At 46.8% G+C, this 14735-nt stretch overlaps 1 protein-coding gene across 3 annotated transcripts in view; it reads right to left on the bottom strand.

Annotated features, from left to right (window-relative positions):
• Positions 1-10911, bottom strand: part of ora2 (olfactory receptor class A related 2) — a 60200-nt gene extending 49289 nt beyond the window's left edge. Inside the window, exons 1-2 of one of the 3 annotated variants that reach the window (XM_029829643.1) lie at positions 10620-10911; positions 10426-10551 (exon numbers count right to left, since the gene is read on the bottom strand). The gene's annotated coding sequence lies outside the window, so the exon portion shown is untranslated. The remainder of the gene's footprint in view (positions 1-10425; positions 10552-10619) is intronic. The other 2 variants (XM_029829644.1, XM_029829646.1) reach the window with 2 other exon arrangements.
• Between the last annotated feature and the right edge of the window lie 3824 nt (positions 10912-14735).

The following is a 14735-nucleotide window of genomic DNA, read 5'->3' as shown; positions in this document are numbered from 1 at the left end:
CATGTGCAGCCATCATTGCATTGCACAAAAAGGGCCTAACGGGGAAGTTTATTGCAGCGAGTAAGATTGCACCTCAGTCAACCGTCTATATGATTATCAAGAAAGTTCAATTGATGCCAAACAGGCTCCAGGGCGCCCAAGAAAGTCCAGCAAGCGGCAGGACCGTCTCCTGAAGTTGTTTCAGCTACGGGATCGGGCCACCACCAGTACAGAGCTTGCTCAGAAATGGCAGCAGGCAGGTGTGAGTGCATCTGCACGCACAGTAAGGCGAAGACTTTTGGAGGAAGGCCTGGTGTCAAGGAGGGCAGCAAAGAAGCCACTTCTCTCCAGCAAAAACATCAGGGACAGACTGATATTCTGCAGAAGTTACAAGGACTGGACTGCTGAGGACTGGGGTAAAGTCATTTTCTCTGATGAATCCCCTTTCCGATTGTTTGGGGCATCTGGAAGAAGGCTTGTTCGGAGAAGACGAGGTGAGCGCTACCATCGGTCTTGTCTCATGCCAACAGTGAAGCATCCTGAGACCATTCATGTGTGGGGTTGCTTTTCGGTCAAGGGAGTGGGCTCTCTCACAATCTTGCCAGCACTGGGACTCATCATCCATGTTAAACACGTCCCCCCCTACAGGACACCCTGACAGCACTGGGCAGCTCCTTCAGGGAGCTGCTGCTACACCCTCGCTGGGTGAAGGAGAGGTATTGCAGATCTTTCTGCCGGCTGCTGTCAGACCACACAACATACATAACGCCTGCTAACACAATACAAAATCTGAATATTACATATTCAGATTTGTATATTGTATTCACCCTCTGTACTATGTACAGATATACAGGGGCCAAGTATCCATTTATCTGGATTATTGTAAATATACATCCTCTTTGTATATTCCAAATTCTATTCCATTTTCTTATTTTTCCTCTGTGCTCTTGCACTGTAAATTTCCCCATGTGGGACAATAAAGGACCTGAATCTGAATAAGGGGCACACATGGGCAACCAACATTCCACAAAAGGTGAATTTGAAATCCCCGCATCATGTAAACACATGGAAGACAAATACCCAGATTCATGTTTACACCACCAACTGTGGATGACTAAGTTTGATTGAGAACTAAATGACAGACTGTACGAGCGCATGCGAACTACTTTTAACAGACGAGCTGACTACAGCGCCATTACGGCCACGAGACAAGACTGACAAGTTTTGAAGACTATAGTATGAGAATGAAAAATGTGTTCCGGAAAAATAGTGGAATTACATATGCGGAAGAACCAGAAGGTCCCTACCAACAGCAGTTAAAGCAAGCTATTACATGGGGGATCAAAATCAGATGAAAACCTGGGTAGAGACACAGTTGATTTTGGAACCTGTACCCTAAACCGCTATGAACATGCTGAAAGACAATGCCAAAAGAGTAAGAACGAATTCCCAGGCATGTTTTCAATGCCAACCCTGTCCCTGTAGTCAAGGTTTCTAAAAGCCTGTGTAAGCATGGTCAGGCAGGTCAAGAGATCATCCGATTGGTGTCCGATCAATGATTATCCAGACTAAGTGCCTAATCAATTTTGATCAACCCCTGTACGATTGTAAAAGTTTTCTATTATGCTTACTGGGCAGAAAAATGTTAAAGGCCTAAAAATGTTGATGAGACAGGGGGTTTCAGAGGCGTGGTACAAGGACAAGAGGTTGTCCATGTAAGCAAGAGATTACCCATTTTAAAATATGGAAAAGCACTTTTAGCCTCTGATAAGAATGAAAAAATTGCATAATGAGAAGGAGGAGCCCGGGGAGGAGTAAACCCAGGCTCCAAACTGTATAAAAGCTGGAGATTTCTCACTAGTTTTCCAGACTTAGCCCGGGCTACTTCTCATGCATGGTGAATTGTGAATCATCAATAAATCATTGGACCGTGAACCAGCTGACCCCGACTCATCATTCGACTTTGTTGCGGCAACTCTACATCAACTCATTGGCACAGGCATTCTGACTTCAGAAAAGCGCAAGTTTATTAAAGCAATTAGATATAGAGGAAAAACAACAACATCCCAAGCTGAGGGCACGGGCGAGGCAATTCCTGTGAAATGATCAGTGTCACCAACCCTAAAAATTATGGACACTGGGAACGTGACTGCAGAAAGAAACGTGACCAGAGATACAATAGACAGCAGCAAGGTTCTAATCCACCCCAGCAATGACTAGAACCGGAAAAAGATGTCACAAATGAAATCAGAGCACAAAATTTGACCAATTTGAAAGAGATGACTTAGAAACCATCTTCCTGTTTGCTGAAGGCAAACCAGAAATACAACTGACCGTGTTAGGCAATTCTTTAACATTCTTAGTAGATACGGGTGCAGGTAAATCAGTAATTAGAGATCCAATAGCCCTGAAGCCAACCTCTACACAGATTGAGATCAGCAAATGGTCTCTTAACTAAAGAATGTCAGTTCCTGTAGATGTTTGTGACCCTGTAAGTGGATTCACACTTAAAGCTCCTTTTGTGATCTCCACCACATGTCCCATAAATCTATTAGGAAGAGATCTTATCTCTCAGCTCCAGTTGATGATTCGTACCACAGCCGAAGGGATGTGGTCTGTAGATAGAATGGTTGATTTGTGGGTAAGGAGGAGAGAAGTGCAGTAAATTTTGGTCACTTGACATTCCTGAAAAGCAGCCCCCTCCATTCTCTGAGCCAATCACTATGATATATGGTAAAGCTCTGTCATACTTACAGCCTGAAGCCCAGCTCCACAATCAAGCTGACTTGCATTTAACCATGCACGTGGAGCGCATTGGTGAGATCTGTAAATCAGACAAGGCACATTAAGCCATGCAGAGCAGTTTGTTAAACCTAAAGATCCACAAATGATTGTAATTATGCATCTATGTGTGTGGTCAGACAGCCGTCTGCACGGCAGGAAGCCTTTCGGCCGAAGCAGCAGCGCTATTCAAAGTGTCAGGTTCTGTACCACGTTTTATTGCTAAACCACTTAAGAAAAGATGGCAAGACTTGGGATGTGACCCAAAACACTGGAGCAGCCTGAGGTTGATTTTAATGATCAGTTCCAGGTGTGGCATATTCCCCTTAAAGCATGGTTGCCGACTCATCCAGCGACGCACCTCAAACTGGTCATGCATGCAGAACCGTTTACACTAGAAGTCCCAGCATTTTTCTGTCTACGTAGAAGACCCACATGGGGCCATTTGGCCCGACCACTTTTCCCGAATACACTAATCACTCATTCTGTTATGGTAATGAGGCTGTTAGTGGCAGTGTGGGGTGGGGGGGTCACACCTTGTGTGTGAAGGTGAGAATGAGGAATAAAAACACATTCTATTCTAAAATGTGAACCTGTGAATGTCCCATGTGACCATAACGACTCAGACTGCAACCAGACAATTGTTTGATGGATAAATACCTCAGTGCACATGGACCATCGCTTCAGTTCCCTCAAGAATTTTGTGGTGAAAAGCTCCTCTCCAAGGAACGAAGATGCAGAGAATCAACATTCAACAGGCATTGGAAATGATCCTGGGTGGAGCAAACCCTTGCGACTCGGATGGAAAAGACATCAACCTTCAGATGGATTCAGACTCAGAGTGGTCTCAGTTGTCTTCAGGTAAGATCATTTCATATTTTACATTTCATTTCAGTGAAGTTGGAAAATATAGCACCATGTGAATAGAGCCTCCATTTTGTTTCTGAGTGCGGACTGCCGTCAGTTTTGTTTGATTCCACTTCTCCTGAGGTGTCTGCACCTCAGCCAACCTATTTGAGATGTTCTGGGATTATTATTAGCTTCTATGCTTGCATTTGTGATATCATTTGACTTTCCCATTGCTCATAATTCCATTTCCCCCCCCCCACACTACAGATGAGACTGCTCCCCAACCAAAAAAGAGCTCGGCTGGGGACTGATGTGACAGACTGCGAAAGACGGCACAGTATGGCATGAAGAACAGGTGGGAACGGGTCCACATTTCATTGCCATACAACGCAGATGGAGAGCCAACAGCTGAGGCCAGGAGGTCAGTCACAAGTAGTCTTCAGAGCTTCCTGTGTTTCATCACTCTGGACATGCTTGGTATCATTTGAGACTGTACAGTTCAACATGCAAAGCAAACGGAGCATGTGGATTGGTTCATGGGCCTCCCTGAACTAATGGCATTTATTTCCATCACCATCATGCAGGCAATCTTCAGGGTGCCATCACTGCGTGACTGCTGGTCAAAAAACCTGGGAAGCCCACAGATCGAAACCATGTCCCGAGGGCGTTTCCATAACATCATGCATCACCTGCGCTTTGATGACAGAGACACCCGCAACGAGCGAGCACAGACCGATAAGTTTGCTGCCATTTCGAACATATGGGGATTGTTTGTCACCAACTGCATCACATCCTACATCCCTGGTTGACACATCACCATCGACGAACAACTTTTCCCGTCCAAGACTCGCTGCTGTTTCCTACAGTACATTGCATCTAAACCAGACAAGTTTGGGATCAAGTTTTGGGTGGCGTGTGACTTGAAAACCAAATACGTCTGCAATATCCTCCCATATCTTGGCAAGGACCCCACTCGGCCTCGTGGGGAGAGAGAGTGTAGTCATGAGGCTGATGGAACCATTCCTGGACGAGGGCAGAAATGTTACCACGGACAATGTCTTTACATCACTGTCACTTGCAAAACAACTACTTAGCCGGAATACAACCATCCTCGGCACAGTCAACAAGATTCCAAGAAATTCCACCGTCAACTAGACAGATGCACAGCAATGAATTTACCACCCAAGTATTTTCAACCACTGGTGCCACACTGACTGTATGCGCCCAAGCGGAAGAAGACTGTATATGTTCTCAGCAGCATGATTCAGACACGGGATACCGCCAAAAAGAAGCCAAACACCATCACACTCTACAACACAACAAAGTGCGGCGTCGATGTCATGGACCAGATGGTGCGAGAGTACACTGTCCGCGCAGGAACACGGTGCTGGCCAGTAGCAGTGTTCTATAACATGATAGATATGGCAGCACTGAATGCACACGTGCTCTATCAGTTATGCACCGGGAGGCAGGAGAGACGGGTGGATTTCCTGCTGGAGCTTGCAAGAGAGTTGGCTCAAACCCACGTGGGTATGAAAAAGGCCCAAAAGGAACAATTTCAGCAACAACCCTCCACATCACAACTAGGAAAAAGAGCCAAGTGTCAGGCTAAAATTAAATGTAGGGACAATCACGCAACTGTGCGCTGTGTTGACTGCTACCGATATACATGTGGGAAATGCCCAAAGGAGCAATGGCAGTGCCAGGATTGTGAGTGACTGCTCACATGTATTTCACTCATAATGCATGGTTTTTCATTCTTTGTAAATATGCTTGGGTTTCTTTTTACCATTATTAGCACAAAAACAATTACTTCTGCAACAACCCTCCACACCAAAACTGGGAAAAAGTTGCTTTTTCATTCTTTCTAAATATGTTTTGTTTTTTTAACAATAAATGTCAGTGTGTTGATCCCTTCCTTCCTGTTGATCCTTTCCACTGCATACAGCTCATAGTCCAGTTTAAGTCTTTATGGCTATGTTCACCGAGGTATTTATCCACCTCACAACTAAAGCTTGCTCTCAAAAGAACCTCCTGAGCTGTAAGGTATGTCCCCTCCCCCACACAGGTTCAAGTGGCTCTGGCCGTGTGCCACTAACAGCCACATTTCCATAACAAAATGAGTGTCTACAGGGGGGGACTTGGGGCCAATTGGCCCTCGTGGGTTTTTTAGGTAAACGCCAAATGGCCCCTCTCTGCGACTTCTAGTGTTTAAAAAATAGGCTGCAGTACAGCAGCCACGTAATAGCTGTATGTAAATGCACTGCACATACTAACAGACGCAGTCTCAAGGCAATGCCTTTGATGACAAAGCCGCAGCAAATAACACTTCTTAATGAGGAATCATTTACCTTAGAATCTGCGGAAAACTACATTTTAAAAGCAGCAACAAAGTGCTCCAGAAAAAGAAAAGGCCACGTGGAAGAAGCGAGGAGCCAAACTGGATGATAAAGGACTATTAACCATAGGCAACAAACCAATCCTTCCCCAGAATATGCATAAATGGGCAGCATTGGTTAGCTATGCCATGTCTCAACAGGAGGGATGGTACAGATGGTTAATGAACATTACACTATAGGATTTCACACAGCCTTAAGGCCCCTGCAGGCACTACATCATTACCAAATCATCCATTACAGTTTCTAGATTTTATTCAGCCAACACCATGTGATGAAATGGAATGTGATTGTAAAATGTAAATTGAGTGCAGAAGGAAGGGTTGAAATGTAAATTAGGAGAGCAGATGAAGTCCGTTTGGTTCCTCATTCATTTACGCGCTGAGGTTCAAAGAAGAATGTCAAACAACTGAGGGGGGGGGCATTCTCAGTCATTCAACTTCTTGCGTCAGCCGGAACACATGCTGTGAAGGCACCAAACTCCTGCGGCGCATGCAGCACGCACCTACTGTGTTGATGTCCTGTGTCCGTGCCTCAGAGGCGGGCCTTTGACTGTATAAGACCAGAACTGTACATCTAGTAGAGATCTCTCTGCATGCTTCCGTGTGTGTGTATCCTGACCGACTGGAATAAACCATCTCCTATGGAGTAACTTAGATTGTTTTCTCCAAACGGCTAAAAATTCCATGACAAACTTTGTGTCAGACGTGGGATCCTGGTACGTCCGTCGGGACCCGACCGAGGGGCTGGCCACCTGAATCCAAAGGCGATTCATCCTCAAACCCCCGCAACTTGAGGACCCAGTCGGTCCCGATCGACGGTCACAGGATTCCTCAAATTCCACGGCTGAATTTAAATTGGTAAGACGTATTTATCTTAATATTTGGAACGAATAACTGTAGGATAGACGCCAACCGGTGAGTGCCGCTGAACAGCTTAAATATGAAAATCCTGTGAGATCATTGAGGCAAGATCAGGTATCAAAGTGTAAATCCTGTGAGCAAGAAGAGGCAAGACCAGGTTGTTGAACAAAGTAATCCTTGTGAATTTTGAAAAAAAAAATAATAAAAAAAAGGGGTTACCATGGGAACCTTGCAGAGTAAGGTAGGAGTCGAACGTGGCGCTGGGGACCGACTGTCTCCAGTAATGGACATAATGACTAAGTACAGGTGCGTATGTAAAGTTGTGGTGTGAACAGTATGGGTTTTCAGAGGGAAGATCATTAAGTGGGTGACAATTTAAAGAATGAAATTAGCAGAAAGAAACTATCAGCAAAAGAATTATGTGATGATAGATATGGAAGAAAAGCTAAAATGTTGGGAAACCGAATGTGATAACAGGGTTAGGGAGAGAGAAACCACCACCACCCAGCCCGACTGCCCCCTCGCAGCCTCCTACACCCCAACAGACCCAGAGCGCGCCTCTTCTGCCTCTACCCACCCCAGAAGGACTCCACCCAACAGCCTCAGGTACGGCCTGTGAGGTGAGCCCAAGATCATCCTTTTCCCTTATGGCCACCAGGGGGGGATGAGAGAACAGAACAGGCCCTGGACAGACGCAGACATCTTGGAAGCTGCGAAACACCTCCCTCGTCTGGAGAAAGGAGGAGCCACAATGGCAAACGGTCTGACCGACTTCTTTCGAGACCATGTCCCGATGTCCTCTGAAATGGCCAGAATAATGACTCCATGGTGGTAAAGTACACCGATCACCAGTACAAACGACAGCAGGAAAGGAAAACAGAGGACAAGCATACAAAGAGAGCCCTGCAGCAAAAACTGGCTCTCCTCAAGTATCCTCCACCAGACGACACAACGGAGGAGGCCCTCCACGTGTCCCATCTTGAGACCCACCACAGACACGACAGCAACCACCGATCCGGGGGGGGGGGGGGGCATTGTCAGTCATTCAACTTCTTGCGCCAGCTGGAACACCTGCTGTGAAGGCACCAAACTCCTGCGGCGCATGTGAAGACGTCCTGTGTCCGCGCCTCGGAGGCGGGCCTTCGACTATATAAGATCAGAACTGAACACTTGGATCTCTCCGGAATGCTTCCGTGTGCATATCCTGACCAACTGGAATAAAACCATCTCCTACGCAGTAACTTAGATTCATTGCTTACTTCTCAAAACGGCTAAAAATTCAACAATGAGGACAGAGGAAGAGCAGAAAGAATCTGGATTGCCAAGTTCAGCACACCACCAAATGGTCTCATTGACCACTGCTAGAATCACCCTCCGTGAGCCACCCACCTCTTATGGGGGGGGGGGGGAACCCAATTCTTATTTACCTAAACCATATGACCCCTTTATAAATAAAAAAGGGCCCACCAGGATAGCCCCACCCTACTTTTGAGTTACAAAAAAAACAAATTGTTTTATCTAATCAGTTATTCTTACCCTAAAGCTTTTATTTTAACCCAATACCACATTTACGAAAAATACATTTCCTTTTCTAATAAAATTGGGCATCTAACTTTTATTGAATCAGTTGATTTATTGTCCAACTGGGGGTTCTGCTCTCTTCCCTTGTTGCATCTGGGCCTGGTCTCAAACCCTGATCCCTGGCAGTGGGGACCACCTGGGGGGCCTCCACACTCTTCCATCATTCCAATTAGTAGGCCAGTGCAATAATGTTTCAAACCAAACCCTGAACCCCAACACCCCTTACCCATCTACCGACACTGAGGGGAATCCAGGTGGAGGCCCAGACCCACACATCTCTGCCATCTTGCCACAGCTACAGCTGATGGCCTCCATCTGCATCTTCTCACAGAACCACAGCCTTGCCTTACCACACACGGTGGTACAAGGACAAGAGGTTGTCCACATAAGAGATTGCCCGTTTTTAAAAAAACAAAAAAAAAAAATTAAAAGCACATTTAGCCTCTGATAAGAATGATAAATACCTAACGGTGGAAAACAGGAAAAATTGCATAATGAGAAGGAGTAAACCCAGGCTCCAAAGTGTATAAAAGCTGGAGATTTCGCACTAGTTTCCAGACTTAGCCCGGGCTACTTCTCATGCATGGTGAATTGTGAATCAATAAACCATCATTGGACCGTGAACCAGCTGACCCCGACTCATCATTCAACTTTGTTGCGGCAACTCTACATTAACCCATTGGCACTCCAACTTAAGAAAAGTGCAAGTTTGTTAAAGTAATTAGATATGGAGAAAAAAAACCACAACAAGATCATGTCAACACACAAGTCTCCATTGCCTACTCACCACATTCCCAAAATCTTTGCTGACTGGGGAATTTTGCACTCTTCCCTCTTTTAGTCTGGGCCTGGTCTTGGACCCCAAACCATGGCAGGCAAGGGACCTTGGCCTCCCCTCCCTCATCGTTCCAATCAGGCCAGTGCAATAATGTTTCAGTCCAAACCCTGAACCCCACGCCCCTGGCTAATGTTGTGAGACAATATACTTTAGGTTTTCAGCACGGAGTAAACAAAGCCAAGGGTTGAGATCAGTTATTAGAGAACTGAGAACTTTATTACCAGCTGGGGCCTCATAGACAACTACACACACTGTTGGGGGGGGGGGCACAACTGAAATCAAGAAACAAGAACGCGACGAAGAAACTATACCAGCACCTTCCACTTTTGTTACCTTATTTGGCACCATTCCAGCTTTGGGGAGCTTTGTCCCCACCAAGAACTCCCTAGATCACGCCTTGAGCACTCCTGTTCCACCCCCCTACAGTCCACTCAGATTTACATTCTGCTCTGCTCTCCCCAACTGCATCTACAGGGTTATGGTTATGTGGATTATACTGAATCTCAATCATAAACAGATACATGTCAAAAGATAGCCAAAGAGAATATATACATTCATTATCCCCCCACAGTAACTTATAACAATTTGACAATTCATTTTATTTATGGAGGTTAACACAAAATTGTTAAATACCAAGTTTGGTACATATTGGGTTAAAAATGCATTAAAGTTAATTTCATTTGGTATCAAGCAGGTTAAAGAAAAAAATAGATGTCACAGCAAAAACTGTATAAACGGCCAAGTCTCATCACTGTGGCCTTACCCCAAAGACTCAGTATATTAGGTTTTATTTAGATTCAGTATGACTCCCTACATAAATACCCCCCAGGAACTCCACCTGGAGAGATGGTTAAAGCAAAGGTCGTTACTAATGAGGGTAGGACAGTAGTCCAATGTACAAAGAATCATTTTATTTCTGGATATTTTCTCCAACACTAGTTGCTAAAAACCCACCCCACACCGGGTAGGATGATCAGTAACTAATTAGGAAGTGGAACATGTACGCATATTAATTAAACCCACAATAAGGAAACACAAGCCAACCCCAAACACAACATGAAGCCAAGAAAAAGGGATCCTGTTCCTCCTAGGAGGCGCAATTTACTCACTTCAAAACTTGTGCCACGCACAATCATACCTGTCCCGCACGCTAACGCACAGCTCAAGGATGAAGCTGTGCGCGATGGGCCGTGGACGCGGGTGGCAAACCAGCAGGGGGCCAACAACGGCGAGAGGAGGGCGCGCCAGAGTCGTCACAGTCCTCCTGCCATAAGGAACAGTTATAGTCCCAATAATTCCCAGCTATGGGAAAAAAGAGCAGCCACTACATACCGACAGGTGAGGGAGAATCCTCCCAGGGCGAGGAACACGCACGCCGCGCCACCGTGGCGTTATCGATCATGGCCGAACAGCTGATCTCTGAGACGCTCCCCAACTCTGATGAAGAGAGGAGACCCCGCCACGTACACGGTAGCACGAGCCGCCCGTACGGCAGCCAGGTGCGCCGACCAGGTGAGCTGCACCCGGAAGCTGCCCCCCAGCCTCCTTTTAAGGGCAGCGCCACTGCCGCCAAAGGCTGCAACTAATTAGCAAAGGCTGCAACTAATTAGCAATTAACGCCGACGTGGGCCGAACTCCACACCGCCAACGGCTTTGGCTTATTGAGTGTGCCTGGCCGGAAGGAGACCCACACCGGGTCCAAACGTCCACACTCTTTAGTTATTGAATGCCTTTATTCAATTTTGGATTTAATTTACTTACCTTTTCGAAAAAAAGCACAAAACCTTAAAAAAAAAAAAAAACCCTCTTCCTTTCCCATTTTTTTGGAAAGCACTTTTAGTTTTAAAACATTTATACTTACTATGGCAGAGCCGCCAGCGTGCCCGTCAACACCCAATAACCCTGGTTATGGGAGGTCTGTTGGGTGGAGGACCATGCTCTACCTGTCTCATATAGGAGGCAGGGTACATTCCCCTATCCTAGCCCTAAGCCCTGAACCCTGAACCCTAACCTCAACCTTCTCCTAACGCTAAGCCTAATTTAAACCTAACCCTAACCCTAAGGCTAATTTAACCCTAACCCTAACCTGTGAGTCTAACCCAGGGTGGGCAAACGTTTTGGCTGGTGGACACATATCAAGGAGAGGAGAGGGAAGGGGGGAAAGGGAGAGGAGAGGAGAGGAGAGGGGAGGGGAGGGGAGGGGAGGACAGGAAACCATGACCCAGTGGAGTGACAGAGGCCTGTCAGGTGATCTTGTTTCTGGACCCCGGCAGCCTCGGCCTATAACAGCATAACTAAGATGTGACCTAACGATTAGACGACCCCCTAAGTATCATAATCTGTCTGTCTATGATAGTAACTGGAACTACTGAATTAGTAACAATAAGCTTTTTCAAAGAGGAGGTTTTAAGTCTGATCTTAAAAGTAGCGATGGAGTCAGCCTCCCGTACCTGGGAAAATCAAAAGCCAACCTGTCATTCATCTCAGGATAATTGTCAGCCTTCTTCCTGTTTCAGCTCCCACACTCGTTGACACCCTGTCCCCAAACTTAACCAGCGGTCATCGGAGTGGTGGGTTAGGGTTCGGGGGTTAGGGTTAGGGTGTCTTGGTGATTGGCCTCAGCTTCTTCAAGAAATTGAATTAAGTGACGATGCTGAAGTCCCCTTGTTTGAATCAAGTTTTATAACTGGCTTCACTTTGTGGTCAAAGCGCTTCCTGGTGAAATATGCAGCATAAGAAAATGCCTTCCTGCCCAGGGTCGTCCTCTCTCACCTGCTCCTGGATCTGTGGTAACGTTGGTGAGCGAGGGATTCCATGGCCCGAGCTGGCGCGCTAAATATTCCTCCATCAGCTCAACACAGTCCTGCGTGATAAACCCAATTTATCCCTCAACCCTCTTATTTTTTTAAATTTAAATAGCTGCTGTCTCCATGCACTCCTTGAGGAACTCCCCTTTAGAGAAAGGCTCACGGGTCTGATGTAAATAACTCGATTATTGGATGGCAGCCTGTTGGGTAAAGGTTAGCATGTTGGGTGGAAAAGTGACAGCTGGATTCTATAATAATTTCAAAGCTGCAACGGTTTCCTGACAATAAGACGTCGAGGCCTTTAGCCGCACTTCCTTGATTTAGAGGTCCTTAATCAAGGCAATCGGAGATCCGGGAGCTCATTTGATGGAAGGGCTGTGTTGAGAAACATCATTTTATTTGGTGCACTAAATCCTGACGTATAATATTCAGCAAGAGTTTTATTTCACTGCACAACATTTTTGTTCAGGTCCTGCTCATGTTGGTCCGTTCAGTTGGGTTCAGCTCCTCCAAGATCAAAGAGGAAAACAACAAAGTGATGAGGGAAGGGTTAGCATCAAAGCAGCCCATGGTCACACGGGACAATTTAATCACGTGATGTCACACAACTGAAATCAAATAGAAGTTATATATCTTACATTTCATAGGTGTCCATATATGGATGCACATGGCACTCATTCTTATTTTGTTATGGAATGTTTATATATATATTTAAAGATATAGAAATAGGTTATTACATTACTCGTATACATGTAAATGCACCAATAGATCGAGACATCATTAGACTCCCTCGTCAGGAGTGATGGTACGCTAGGTGTTAGCACCTTTTATAACAGAGCTAACTGCTAACAGAGATAACGGCTACGGTCAGTTTTAACCTTCCAAAACGGCTCTTTGATTCAAAAACTGAAACGAATGTCAAAATACAAACAGCAGGTCTCCATTTAGACCAACTTTAGGAATACTGAGTGGATGGCAGCCATCCATTCCAGTACCAGTACCAGCACCAGTACCAGTACCAGCACCAGTACCAGCACAATCTCAGCCACCAGCACTGCTTTGTGATCAATGGTGCAGCAACTATAGTAACGCTACTTCCTGCTAACACATTTGAGGCGTGTAAAGTGACTGAGGCCTGTAACCGTGACTCCGAGGCGTGTAACCGTGACTCTGAGGCGTGTAACGTGACTCTGAGGCGTGTAACGTGACTCTGAGGCGTGTAACGTGACTGAGGCGTGTAACGTGACTCTGAGGTGTGTAACCGTGACTCTGAGGCGTGTAACGTGACTCTGAGGCCTGTAACGTGACTCTGAGGCCTGTAACTGTGACTCTGAGGCCTGTAACTGTGACTCTGAGGCGTGTAACGTGACTCTGAGGCGTGTAACGTGACTCTGAGGCGTGTAACCGTGACTCTGAGGCGTGTAACGTGACTCTGAGGCGTGTAACGTGACTCTGAGGCGTGTAACCGTGACTCTGAGGCCTGTAACGTGACTCTGAGGCCTGTAACGTGACTCTGAGGCCTGTAACGTGACTCTGAGGCCTGTAACGTGACTCTGAGGCGTGTAACCGTGACTCTGAGGCCTGTAACGTGACTCTGAGGCGTGTAACGTGACTCTGAGGCCTGTAACTGTGACTCTGAGGCCTGTAACTGTGACTCTGAGGCGTGTAACGTGACTCTGAGGCGTGTAACGTGACTCTGAGGCGTGTAACCGTGACTCTGAGGCGTGTAACGTGACTCTGAGGCGTGTAACGTGACTCTGAGGCGTGTAACCGTGACTCTGAGGCCTGTAACGTGACTCTGAGGCCTGTAACGTGACTCTGAGGCCTGTAACGTGACTCTGAGGCGTGTAACTGTGACTCTGAGGCGTGTAACCGTGACTCTGAGGCGTGTAACTGTGACTCTGAGGCGTGTAACGTGACTCTGAGGCGTGTAACGTGACTCTGAGGCGTGTAACGTGACTCTGAGGCGTGTAACTGTGACTCTGAGGCGTGTAACGTGACTCTGAGGCGTGTAACCGTGACTCTGAGGCGTGTAACGTGACTCTGAGGCGTGTAACCGTGACTCTAGGGCGTGTAACGTACTCTGAGGCGTGTAACCGTGACTCTGAGGCGTGTAACCGTGACTCTGAGGCGTGTAACGTGACTCTGAGGCGTGTAACCTGACTCTGAGGCGTGTAACCGTGACTCTGAGGCGTGTACCGTGACTCTGAGCGTGTAACGTGACTCTGAGGCGTGTAACGTGACTCTGAGGCGTGGAACGTGACTCTGAGGCGTGTAACTGACTCTGAGGCGTGTAACGTGACTCTGAGGCGTGTAACGTGACTCTGAGGCGTGTAACCGTGACTCTGAGGCGTGTAACGTGACTCTGAGGCGTGTAACCGTGACTCTGAGGCGTGTAACGTGACTCTGAGGCGTGTAACCGTGACTCTGAGGCGTGTAACCGTGACTCTGAGGCGTGTAACCGTGACTCTGAGGCGTGTAACCGTGACTCTGAGGCGTGTAACTTGACTCTGAGGCGTGTAACGTGACTCTGAGGCGTGTAACGTGACTCTGAGGCGTGTAAGTTCCCCCCAGGTCCTGCGGAGCGGCGCATGTGTGAAACCTTCAGAGAAGAACCAACCTTTGGGAATACTGGCCACAG

The sequence above is a fragment of the Takifugu rubripes genome, chromosome 21 (genome assembly GCF_901000725.2).
Source record: "Takifugu rubripes chromosome 21, fTakRub1.2, whole genome shotgun sequence".
Taxonomy (NCBI): domain Eukaryota; kingdom Metazoa; phylum Chordata; class Actinopteri; order Tetraodontiformes; family Tetraodontidae; genus Takifugu; species Takifugu rubripes.
The sequence above is the reverse complement of the archived record's forward strand: the minus strand, read 5'-3'. Positions and strand labels throughout refer to the sequence as shown.